The following is a 12,894-nucleotide window of genomic DNA, read 5'->3' on the forward strand; positions in this document are numbered from 1 at the left end:
GCCCCCGGGCTGGCGGGTGCCTGGGATCTGGGCCCGGCCGTCGCTGAGCCCGCGAGGGCTGGCAGAGGGATCGGACCTCGTCCCCCGCAGCTCGGGCAGCCGGCCCACGCTCCCACTCCACGGAGGAGCTTCGTGGACGGTCAGCTTTCCCTCCATGTTACGTCTTTCCATGCCCCGCTCTCTGTGCAGGGCCCCAAGCCTGAAAGCAGATGCGGCTTCTTATTGCATGTACCCACCCTCCTGCCTCCGGGGCCGCGCCAGGCGCTGTACAAACCCACAACCAAACCGTCCTCTCAGCCCCAGTGAGCGTGCCACACAAAGGAGAGCCTGGGGCCCAGACTGGCAGACACAGGAGGGGATAAGGAGGCTCCCTTCTCCCTCTCGTCGCCTGTCCTGTCCTCTCTGCTTAGGTTCAGGCGTGGAGACTGCGTCTAAAATCCCCAGGTCCAGCGACAGCCCTGAGCTACTCTCAGCAGGCAAAATGCCACTAGATGCTGCTAGGAGGAGGGAAGAGACAGACTCATAGACAACGAGGGTTGGAGGGAGCTCAGGAGGTCACATCCAGTCCAGCCCCTGCTCCAAGCAGGACCAGCCCCAACTACAGCATCCCAGCCAAGGCTTTGTCTACCTGGGTCTTAAACACCTCCAAGGATGGAGACTGCACCACCTCTCTGGGTAACCCGTTCCAGTGCTTCGCCACCCTCCTCGTGAGAGTTTTCCCTAATATCCAACCCCAGCCGCCCTTGCTGCAGTGTGAACGCACGCCCTGTGCCGCGTTGCATCCCAGCGCCTAGCCCGGCCGCAGGAACCGGCGCCCCGAGCAATGCGGCGCGGCACGGCGCAGCGCGGCGCAGCATGGCCGTAGGAAGCAGCCAGGCAAAGTCATCGGCTGAAAGCTCATGCCGGGGAGAAATGCAGCCGGGTTTGGAGCTCCCGGTGGTGTTTAATGGATGTTTAAATATATCCTCCTCGCCCACGTGGGCACGGCCGCCCACTCGTGCCCGGGGGCCCCAGGTGAGCTGGGAAATGAGCAGGCGGGGATGGAAAGGGCCGGCCTGCCTGGCTGTCAGGCGGGGAGGCCACGTTTTCCTCTGCCACCTGGCGGCTGAAGCGCGGGCTGCGGCGGGGACGGCTGCAGCCGGCAGCGCGGGGACACGCCAGGAGCTTGCCCTGCTGCTGGGCCCGTGGGAAGGGGCCCGTGGGGTCCCAGCTGGGCTCAGGGCAGCATCACCCCCAGCCGAAGCAGGGGAAAGGCACCGGGGTTTGCAGCTGGGGGCTGGGTACCCAGGGGAGCCCCACAGAGGCTGCAGGCCCTGCCCCGGGCTCGCTCGGGCAGGGAGTCTGCCTGGTGATGCTCCACCCCGGGGCCAGTGGGATGGCGGGGGCTGCGGGTTGCAGCGAGGGGTGAGGCTCCCCTCCTGCGGACGCCTCCTGCCCCCTGCATCTCCGCTGCCTCCAGCTTTCCCCAAACCCTCTCCTGTCCCCGCCGGGATCTCCAGGACCAGATAGCCGGCGCGAGTCCTGACAGAGGTGTGTATCGCAGGTACCTGGCCCGGCCCGGCCAGCCAGCCTCCCCTGCCCTGAGCACTGCAACGAGGGTTCGGGTTAGCCTGACCCTGCCAGGCTCTTTGGGGAGGGACGGGGAGCCGCAGGGGCAGCTGCTGGACAAACCGCGGGGTGCACGCAGTGCCCGTCCTCCGCGGCAGGGAGGCATCCGCGTGCAGGCGGCAGGGTGATGGAGCTTCTGGTACCATTGGCCCCCTGCACGTGAGACCTGGCAGAGGATGCCCGATCCGTGGTAGAAGCAGGTGCACGAGGTGCAGAGTCTCACTACTGTCAGTTGAAACGAGGTGCCCAAGACCTGCCACGGTGACCCAGGCTTGCAGCGCTGCAGGGTCCTGGCACAGCCCAGCTGGGCAAGGGGGCATCGAACGGTGTTGGTGGTCTGTGTTTCACCCTCCACGTTTATCGCCGGGTCCGTAGCAGGCCTGTGTTGCTGGGGTGGGCACGCGGCCTCATCCCCGTGCACCCGCCCGGTTCGGCTCCCGACGCTTTGGTGCCTCCCACAGACAGCCTTGCAGTTTTATTTAGCTCCTTCCCCAGTTCCCTCAGCAAGTGTCACATTTAACACCCCATCACGTCCTTAATTGTTTGTTTGCTTGTTCTCTGCCAGTGCGGGGGGATTCGCTCGGCTAGGGAACAGAAATCAGCACAGTCATTGCTCTGAGCCGAGGAAAGCCCCGTCCCAAACGCTGCCTCTGTTCCTGGCGCTTTAGCCTGGGCCAACCCCACGGGGAGAGACGGGACTTGGGGAAAAGGGCGTCTTGCTTGGCGGCATCTCTGCTGGCTCCGCTGCCGCCGTTGGGTGCAGAGAGTTTGCAGGTCGTGGCCACCTCTGTGCGCAGATGCGGGGCTGGGCTGAGTCTGTGCCCAGCAGGGAAGGATGCGGCGACGTCTCTTTTTTGCTCAGACGTCCAGGGAAGCCGTACCCGGCCAGGTCCAGTGGCTCCGAGCAGCGTGAGCTGTTCGCATGCACCCTGGGGGAGGCCGGCTGACGCCAGGAGAAGGCGAGGGAGCCGTGGGTTTAATGCAGAAGCTGCTGCATCGGAGGGGGGATGGCTTTGAACGTGCACATCGTGGCACACAGAGCCGGGGCAGCACCTGCATATGGCCCACAGCTGAGATCCAAAGTGCGGACATGGCTGGACGGTCCAGGACACATGGCGGGGCACCCGGGAAAAGAGTGAGGCCCAACACCGAAGAGTTTGGTGCTATCCAGGTGGGCACAAAGCACGGGGCTGGGATGGGCACGGAGGACGGGCAGAGTGGTCAGGATGCACGTCTTCATCTAAAAAACCCTCCAGGCTTTACAGACGGCAGGTGCCTTGCGTCTCCCACCATGTCGCTGGCAGGCAGACTGCAAAGCCAGGCAAGAGAGAGGTTAGCTCGGGCTCAACCTCTCCACACCGGAAAGACACCTCTGTTGACTGGCGCTTGTCTGACCGTGCCGTGCGCATCCCCCCGGTTTCCCTGCAGACTTTCCGAACGTTTCTGCGGAGCCGGGAGCTCACGTTCCTGCGGGGTCCCGGGGCCCTTGCCGTGGCCTTATCCAAAAGGAGGCAGCTCGTGAGAGACCGCCAACGGCAGAACCTTTCCCGAAGGCACGGGTCTCCTGCGCCGATGGACACACCTCGGCTTTCCTCCGGATTTCGTGATGCTGAGCATCGCGGGGCCGGCAGCCCTGCCGTGTTCCCCGGCTGAACGAGGGTCACTTTTGTCTGCTGAAGGGTGCAGGTGCCACCTAGCATGGTGCATTGCCCGTGCGGACCCCTGGGCCTGGGCCTAGGGACCAGGTTGGGCCGGGGATCCTGGCGTGGGGAGAAGAGGCTGGCAAGGGAATCCCTCGTGGAGATCTTGGTCAGCTCAGCCCAACGCAGGGGCACATGAAGGAAGTGGGAACTGACTCTGAGTAATGTTTTATCCGCTCCCTTTTTCTTTATCCCATCTTGCGGGCTGGGACGGCACTTCACGCCTGATGCCAGGTATAGAGCAAACCTCCTTTCCCTTTTAAATGCACCCACGGGCACAGGCACCCCCGCATGGACACGTGCACCCGCCCCTGGAGTGAGACAGCTGCCGGGATTGCCGTGCTGTGCTTTACTGAGCACCAAGGGGCACGGAGAGGGGATGCGCTCCCACACGTGCTACCACCCCTTTCTCCCCAGACTGTGACTAAGTACTATGAAAAACACAGGCTGAGAGTCTGTAGTAAATACTATTAGGGAGGGATGGGCTGGCCACGGCTTTGCTTATCCATTTTCCTTTCAACTCTACTTTAATTGCTCCCGCAGACCCCTCTGGGCTCTGATAGGAAACAGGTCCACGCGCAGCTCTTGGCGTCGCTGGGGGAGGCGTGACAAGCTCGGTTTGCTCCGGGCAGCAGCTGAATGTGCCCGTGCCAGGACCAGGCAGGAGGCAGAAAGACAAGACCGTCCAGCTGCCCCCAGCAAACACCTGCTGTTTGCCATTTGGCCCCCGCCACACCGCTCATCCAGGCCCCTTTCAACCCCTGCACCGCCTCAGTAGGAAGTCACCCCGACTGCCTCCACCCCAGACATTGCAGCAGGGTGCCGGCGTGCACCCCCGGGAGACGCCGCCGTGAGCTGTCGGCAGTGAGCCTCGCTCCAACGTGGCCGGCGGCTCCAGCTGTGGCGATGCAAAACAATTAGCAGGCGCTGGAAGATGCCGTGGGTCTAGAACAGGAATTCAACCTCCAGCACCCCTTAGGATCAAGGCCAGGAGCACGGCTGATGTGTTTGGGAAGATCTCGCGTGTCCGATGGCAGGAAAGGTTCAGCCCGTTTGCAGCTGTGATCTTCAGGCTTTCCTCCGAGACGTTGGGTCTGTCACCTCCCAGTGCGGCTGGTGGAAGCAGGGGCCTCTGGGCTGTTCGACTGTGGGACCAACACGGTGTAAAATGCATCTGTGCTAGAATATGAAGGCAGGTTTGTGCAACCTCCGAAAACCAGGGAGGCCGGTCGTCCTGGCAGGGCCTGGTGTGGGCGATGAAGATGTGTGCCGCCGACACGGGTGGTCGAGACGTCGTCTGGAGCTGCAGAGCGAGCATCACGGCTAACTTGTGAGCAGAGGGGTCGTTAGCTGTGTCCTGGGATCAGCAGGACGTCGGGCTGGAACGGACCTCGCAAGGTTGTCCGGTTCAAGGCAGGATCACCCCAGCCCACTGTCTGTCCAGCCCGCTCCTGAAATCCTCCAAGGATGGAGATCCCACAACTTCCCCAGGCAGCTTGTTCCACTGCTTGACCGTCCTCATCTCCTGCCTCAGTTTCCCCTATTGCTCCTAGTCCTGTCCCCAGAGAAAAGCTCATCTCTGCCCTCTCTATAACCGTGCTTTGGGCATTTGAGGACTGCTATCGAATCTGCCCCGTCTTCTCTTCTGCAAACTAACCCTTGTTCTTTCCACCTTTTCTCCCAGCCTCCTAATCATTTCTCAGGCAACTTAGGTCTAGACCGGCTGGCTCACTTGGGCAAGACCCTCCTAGGCAGTAACTGAATTTGGCGGATGCTGGGAATGGACTGGCAGAAAGTCAGAGTTTTGTATAGCTGGGAAAGGGACGGAGAGGGGGGGAAAGCGCCTGTCCAAAGGGACAACCAGGGGGCTGGGCTGGGCCGAGGCCCCTGCTGCAGGTTCCTGTTCTCGTATTTGGGGTTGGGAAGGGGTTTCCTGCCCAGTTCAACTGGTCTGGACTGGGGGTTTTTGCCTTCTTCTGCATGACCCAGCCCGCTCTGCCTCCATGTCTCGCCTGCCACAATGTGATGGGCACCGGCACGCATTTGGAGCGGGCTGCCCTTGCAACTGGGGCAGTCCTTTCCGGGGTGCTTGAGGGCTATTGTGGCCTCCTTGCTGCCCCCTTGCCCCAGTCAGGCTTCATCTGCCCCTTTGAGATGCTTCTTCTCCCCCTTTTTCTTTCTGGACACAATCAACACTGGGCCCCGCAAACCCCAACCTTGTCCAGCCTTCAGCCTCTCCGGCCTCAGCCCCTAGCTGAGACCCCTCAGCCTGGTCCACCGATTCAGGGCCACCATTGCTGGGTTTCAACAGGGAGCAGAGACTAAACTCATGCATCAGCTGCTATCTGCATCCGCGACCCCCGAGTTGCCCTTTGGACAGGACAGGAGAGCCTCTGCCCCATCGTGACCCTGGCTGGGTTGTGCACGGATGCTGCGTGGAGTCTGTGATGCTGTCTCCCGTTTGAGCACACGTGGGTGAGCACACGCATGCCAACCTGGGATGGCGGCCCTGCTCATCGACATGCATTTTTTGCTGCTTTGCTTGTGCGCTCATGTCCGTTTCCCCTTGCACAGCAGAGACGGGCAGCAAACGCACGCCGTGCACCTGCTCGGCACAGGAGGAGCCGGGCGCGCAGCGTATATAACGGGGCGGTAACAGGAGCAGAGGCCAGGCGGTCAGCATGAGCTGGTGACAGCGCTGAAGGATGGCTAACAGGGGATGCTGCAGGATCCGACGAGCTATAGGAAGGGAGCCAGCGCCGTGGGGCACGTTGCTTTGCTCTCCCACGGTTATCCGGTGCTCTCCTAGCCTCGGAAATTCATGTAAAGCAGCTGCTCCTCAGAGCTCAGCCTTTGCTTTGCTTTGCTTTGCCCTCCAAATTGCTATCCATCAACCAGCGATTTCCAGCTGCAGGGCCCAGGCCGTTTCTTTCTCAGGCAAATCCTGGCCTTTGCTTTGCCCTCCAAATTGCTGTTCCCGGTCACCCTGCTATCCATCAACCAGCGATTTCCAGCTGCAGGGCCCAGGCCGTTTCTTTCTCAGGCAAATCCTGGCCTAAAGGAAAGACTCGGCAAACAGGAATGAATGCTAAAGCCCTGCCCGAAGGTCCGGCGCAGAGGTCACTTAGACACCAGGAGCGGCACGTGCAGGGCAGGTGTTAGCCTGGCTCTGACAATTAAAGCCCTGCCTCGGTCTACAACCGCAGCTTCCTCAGCAGAGGCGGGAGGGTTTTCAGAAGAGCCTAATGGACTTAGGAGAGCAAGGCCCCAGGCTGGGCTCTGGGCACCCAGCCCGGTACGTCCCTGTCAGAGGCAGGTGCACCGGGTTTGCTTCATGCTTTATCGACTTCGGAGTAAATCAGGCACGTAGGGGCACGTACGGGAGCGCCGCGGGGGACCTGCTGCCTAGAGCCACTCTCAGTCGTTGTACAGCAAGTGCATTCATGTCTTTCTGCCCTGAGTCATTCTGGGCGCTGGGAAAACAAGCTTAAAAGACACATCTCAGCCCTGTCCTGTAGCTTCTGCCGTGTGCATTGGGCGTAGCCGGCGCCTCTGCGGTTCCAGCTCAAAATGTAGGAGGCTGCCTGGTCCCCAAAGCAGAGGGGCTTTCTGGGCACGGGAGTTTCTCCTTGGGTCGTTTCAGGCCAGTGACTTTGCTCTGTGGTGTTACCAAATTTGCCCATTACTTTGGGGTGTGCTCATTTATTAAGGATAGTTTCTAGGGTCTCGGTGATTCTGTCAACGTGCTGCTTGTGTTACTATACGGAGCTGTGTCTCTCCCTTCTGCAAGCCCTCAACCCCAGTGGAGCTATCTTGCAGGACTCAGTCTCAATGGGACTGGTTCCTCCAGCCACCAAATCAGTCATACACACAAACACACACAAATTAACGTGACACGCCTGACCTGGCCGGGCTGATCAGCATGGACAGGCTGACACCCTCATATGCCAAGAATCAGTTCATAAGAGCAACAATAAAATGCAGTCAGACACAAGCACACAGGTAAACAGAATCCCTCTGAATCCGGCTGGGTGTCCAGCTGACACCCTCATGGGCCAGCATTCAGTTCATAAGGGCACGTCTGAGTCAAACTGGGTCAATCAGCCTGTACAAGCTGATCCCCTTATGTGTTTCAAACTCAGCACGTCCCAATCTTTGGCCTCTTGATGAGCAGACCCCACAATAATTTGGGCTTCACAGGGATCTTTAGCATAGGTAAAAGAAGCGTTGCTGCAGAGCACGGGAGGAAAGAGAAGCAGAGAAGGAAAAATATACACAACTACTACCAGTTTGACTATAAAAGTTATTTATTGCTAAGCATATGAAATATATAATAGTACTAGTAGTAATAGACATGCAAAAGAAAAACAAACACCAACAATGACAATACTACCCTGGTTTCACTAAGTATTTGGGGAAACTTAGCTCAAGCTTAACTGATACAGTTCAGGTTCAGAAGTTTATGCCTAGAAAGAAGACAGAGAACGCTGGGATCTCACCTAGTCCACGGTACTCAGGCTGCAAAGCTGACAGGCACAGTCCGTAGCACAATCCTTGAAGAGAGAGACGATCTGTCTCAAGAACGACAGGGAACGTCCCAAGAACGACAGGGGATGGTGTCAGCACAGGGGTTTTCTTCTTCTCCTTCTTTCCTCCTGCTTATACTTCTTTTCCTTCCTTTTCCTCTTCCTCTTCTAGCAGCACACACACTTACAGATTTTTATACCCTCAGTTCAGCTGCTTCGAAGCACCCTCAGTAGTGTAAATCATTGTCTTTTCTATTGACAAGGGGTTATCTGGTTTGGACCATCTCAGGAAACTGATTGATAATCAGGAAACACTTAAGATTAGGGAGTAACCCAAATACTTGGGAGCCAGCTTGAAATTCCTATGGGTGGCAGATATACTGATGGGATATCTCATGGTTTCTTCAGGAACAATAGATAGCTTGCAGCATCAGGATTTTGGATTTTTACTTGTTGTGCACAAGCCTCAGCTTAGCATGACTTTTCCAGATCTTACTATAGTCTTTTAACAGACTTAAAACAATTATTGGGGTGCTCATAACCTTTTGTGGAGAGGACTCCCACCAGTCGTCTCGGGAAAGATATGACAACACCTGGGATTAGGGCTCCAGCAGGCTGGATGCTGTGATGAACCCTTAACCATTGTTCAAATGTTGCCCATACCCCCTCTGACTCGGTCTCTTGCCTCAGCATTCCCTAACCCGGCAACCGAGTTTTAGTCAATCAAGTTTAAATAGGCCTCCCATAGTGGGACCGGGGAATGTACGGCCCGAGATGCCTATTAAACTTAGAGCTGTGTGTGTGTGTCTGGGGGGGAAAAGTCCTTAGTAAATCCAGATTAGAACTGGTCTGATAAATGCTGAGCTGGGTGTGTGTGAACATGGGTTGATTAACATTGGAAGCACAGATTCCCCATCATGCAGCGCTCTCCTGCTTCTCTGGTCCCAGAATTCACTGCAGTCTCTGCTTCAGGCTTTCTGTTTTCCATCTCTCATGTAAATGAGACCTAGGGCAGTTGATTCACTCGTCACCCTTATCTGGTGAGGGTCTTAGGTGCGTCTCTCACTGCATCTTAATCAGTTTCGTTTAGGTAGAGGAGGGGAGGGGGGTGAGTCCTTTGTGAGTCAGACAGACTGCATCCTGTACCAGGGTTCCCCAAGAATACAGAGCTGAGACGTAACAATTCCCCCCGTTGATGGGGTGCTTGCGTTGAGCTAGTATCCCCATCACATTCTTGCTCCATGGTACTGGTTCTGGCCTTCTATCCATTGCAATCGTCGCATCAGTCTCTGGATCCAGCAAACTAGTAGCATCAGACTATGTAAATGAACGGTCATCTGGTTCCATCTCGGATGCAAATGAGACCTAGGGCAGTTGGTTCACTCTTGTCACCCTTATCTGGAGGGTCTGAGGTGTGTCTCTCACTGCATCTTAATCAGTTTCATTTAGGTAGAGGAGGGGAGGGAGGCGGGGTGAGTCCTTTGTGAGTCAGACAGACTGCATCCTGTGCCAGGGTTGCCCAAGAACACAGAGCTGAGGCGTAACAGTGGGCGAGTCCACCAGGTTTGTAGGAGGCTGGTAAGTGTGTGAGGACGCCGCCTGGAGCTGTGCACACGTGCAAGAGGATGGTGTCGAGCACACAAGGCCTACACGTTGCCTGGGCTGCACAAAATGTGGCCTCTGGGGTGCACCGCCGATCACCCCCCAGTGCCCACGCACCAGCGCCTTGGCCGGAGGAGAGGTGCACGGCAAAAGCAGACGGTCAGCAAGAGACGCAGCAGCTGAGGCCGGGCTGGGCTCTGCTCGAGTGCATGTCACACGCGAGCTGCCAGGTATCCCCAGTGCCGACAAGCCTGTCCCATTGCGTGTGCATGGCTGCACACAGGAGCAGAGAAGCTGAGTGGTTTAAAGACGGATGCCACTGCAGCGCCAGCAAAACCCCTTTCTTCTGCCTATTGCTTTCAAGCTGTGCTTAGAAGAATGAATCACTTCTTCCCTCCAAGCTGGACCTGTGCGGGGCAAGAAGACGGCCTGCCGTCGGCTACGTTACTGTACGGGCAGCGAAGGCAACCGCCCGGCGCATGGGATGATGTGAACGGCAGCCCCGTTCCACGCCGCTGGTTACTTGGAGACAGAAATAACACAAGGCTGGTTCCAAGAATAGGCAGGATACAGCTGTGTTAATTATAACTGCCCACACAGTACCGCGGAGACCCGCTGGAGCTGAGCGAGCCTGCGGTGCCAGCCTGACCTTAGGGTTTCCTCAGTCCCAGGAAGCACGTGGCGTGAGCTGCGCAGGGACAGCGACGGCGCGTCCCACCCCTCTACCTGCACATTTTGCCTGCAGATGCATCTGCCAGCAATTCTAGCAGCCTGGGCTGGCTTTGCTGCCTTGCCTCTAATCTCCTCCCTGCAAACCTCAGTCTGCTGCCTGCACCGGGGCCCGTTGCAGTGCCCATGGGCGCCGGGCACTCTCCAGGGGCCCATGCTGCTTTCCCCGGGGCTGGGACCGCATGCACTTTCACACGGGCATGTGGCTGATACAGGAAATAAGACCAGTGAGCACATGCTGCCCTCTGCCAGCTCTACCCCATGTGCACCAGGCCTGAGCAACAGCAGGGCTGGGTGAATAATGCAGTGCAAAGACTGTCATTTGGCTGGGACGTTCTCCTTATTCCATGTTGGTAAAGAGCGCCTCTCAATAAATACCAGTTGTAATGGCATCAGTCTAGACACCGAGGTTTGAACATCCCAGGGACAGCCGGCCAGCAGCCCAAAGAAATTGCTTTTGTGTTAATTAAATGCATGCTCATGTGTGCACGCACAGAGGAAGGGAAACTGCACCGACTAAAATACATGGAGACAGTGACTGAAATGACCATTTATTCAGGAAAAATCCCTGTTCTTGTTTCCCTTTGCTTACCAAATTTAATCAGTGCAAGCTCTCAGTCAACACCCCCGGCACGGCGCACTTCTGCCGTTGGGTGGAAAGAGAGAGAGGCCGACGTGGCATTTGGGCCCGGCGTCTACTCCTGTGAAAGGGAAGCAGGTCTGCAAAGGGCGGGGGTCGGGTGAGCCTCGCGTTTGCAGCGGGGTTCGCTCTGGCACAGGAGGAAAGCAGAGAGGAGAAGAGAGGATCTGTGCTTCTCTCTGTGGGTGTTACGTTGCCTGCCTTGCTGCAGCCAGGACACAGGCCCAGCAACCAGGGCACATCTCTCGCTGGCCTGTTTCGACTTTCCTCTACCAGGTTTCCTTGGCCCCAGCCTAGCGCGCTGCTTGGGCCTGCAGTGATGCACGAGAGCTGGGCAAACTGTGGCTGAGAAACTAAAGTGCCTGATGGCCCAAAGCTGTGGAGAGACGGGGAGAAGGTGAAGGGAGGCAGCCGGGACAGGCTGAACAGGGTGGAGAGCCCATCACCGCGGTGCAATGGCCGGTCTGGCTGGTTTGGGGATTATCGGGTGGCCAGAGGTGCTCGGCGAAGCCTCACCCGGCACCGGTGAGACGGACCCGGACCCACGCAGCGGGCGCCTCGGAGGGGAAGCCCCGGCCTGGAGCCTCCTACCAAGTATCCAGGCTCCCCCGTTCCACAGCGCCGGCAAACATCAGCACCCTTCCCACACTCCAGACCGTTCCTCCTGGTTTCCATGGTGATTCGGTGACCTCATTAAAGTCCTTGGAGACCTTCCAACATTTTTTAGTCTAAACGAGGCTAATTACCATCCATTTCCTGACTCGGTTCCTGTCTGCGGGAGGGCGGCCTGGGGGGGACAGCGCCCCTTCATACTCCGTGCCCTGGAGCAGGGTGACCCTGTGTGGGGCCACTCTTCCATGCCCCGGGCCTGCTGGCCGGGTGCTCCTCCGCCCTCCCAGGGTGCAGTTCATGCCAGGCTGGGTGCCCCTCTGCCCTCCCGGGGTGCAATTCATGCTAGGCCGGGTGCCCCTCCGCCCTCCCAGGGTGCAATTCATGCCAGGCCGGGTGCCCCTCTGCCCTCCTGGGGTGCAATTCATGCTAGGCCGGGTGCCCCTCCGCCCTCCCAGGGTGCAGTCCATGCCAGGCCAGGTGTCCCTCTGCCCTCCCAGGGTGCAATCTGTGCCAGGCCAGGGGCCCCTCTGCCCTCCCGGGGTGCAATCCGTGCCAGGCCGGGTGCCCCTCCGCCCTCCCAGGGTGCAGTCCATGCCAGGCCAGGTGTCCCTCTGCCCTCCCAGGGTGCAATCTGTGCCAGGCCAGGGGCCCCTCTGCCCTCCCGGGGTGCAATCCGTGCCAGGCCGGGTGCCCCTCCGCCCTCCCAGGGTGCAGTCCATGCCAGGCCAGGTGTCCCTCTGCCCTCCCAGGGTGCAATCTGTGCCAGGCCAGGGGCCCCTCTGCCCTCCCGGGGTGCAATCCGTGCCAGGCCGGGTGCCCCTCCGCCCTCCCAGGGTGCAGTCCATGCCAGGCCAGGTGTCCCTCTGCCCTCCCAGGGTGCAATCTGTGCCAGGCCAGGGGCCCCTCTGCCCTCCCGGGGTGCAATCCGTGCCAGGCCGGGTGCCCCTCCGCCCTCCCAGGGTGCAGTCCATGCCAGGCCAGGTGTCCCTCTGCCCTCCCAGGGTGCAATCTGTGCCAGGCCAGGGGCCCCTCTGCCCTCCCGGGGTGCAATCCGTGCCAGGCCGGGTGCCCCTCCGCCCTCCCAGGGTGCAGTCCATGCCAGGCCAGGTGTCCCTCTGCCCTCCCAGGGTGCAATCTGTGCCAGGCCAGGGGCCCCTCTGCCCTCCCGGGGTGCAATCCGTGCCAGGCCGGGTGCCCCTCCGCCCTCCCAGGGTGCAGTCCATGCCAGGCCAGGTGTCCCTCTGCCCTCCCAGGGTGCAATCTGTGCCAGGCCAGGGGCCCCTCTGCCCTCCCGGGGTGCAATCCGTGCCAGGCCGGGTGCCCCTGCACCCTCCCGGGGTGCAATCCGTGCCAGGGTGGGACCGCTGCGCCCCGCCCGGGTGCGGCGCGCGCCGGGCACGGGGAGGGAAGGCAGAGGGGCCCGGGCGGCGCGGCGCGGGGCTGGCAGCGCTGAAAGAGGCGCGCAGGCGGGCGCAGG

This window comes from Alligator sinensis, unplaced genomic scaffold (assembly GCF_000455745.1).
Source record: "Alligator sinensis unplaced genomic scaffold, ASM45574v1 scaffold407_1, whole genome shotgun sequence".
NCBI classification, from domain to species: Eukaryota; Metazoa; Chordata; order Crocodylia; family Alligatoridae; genus Alligator; species Alligator sinensis.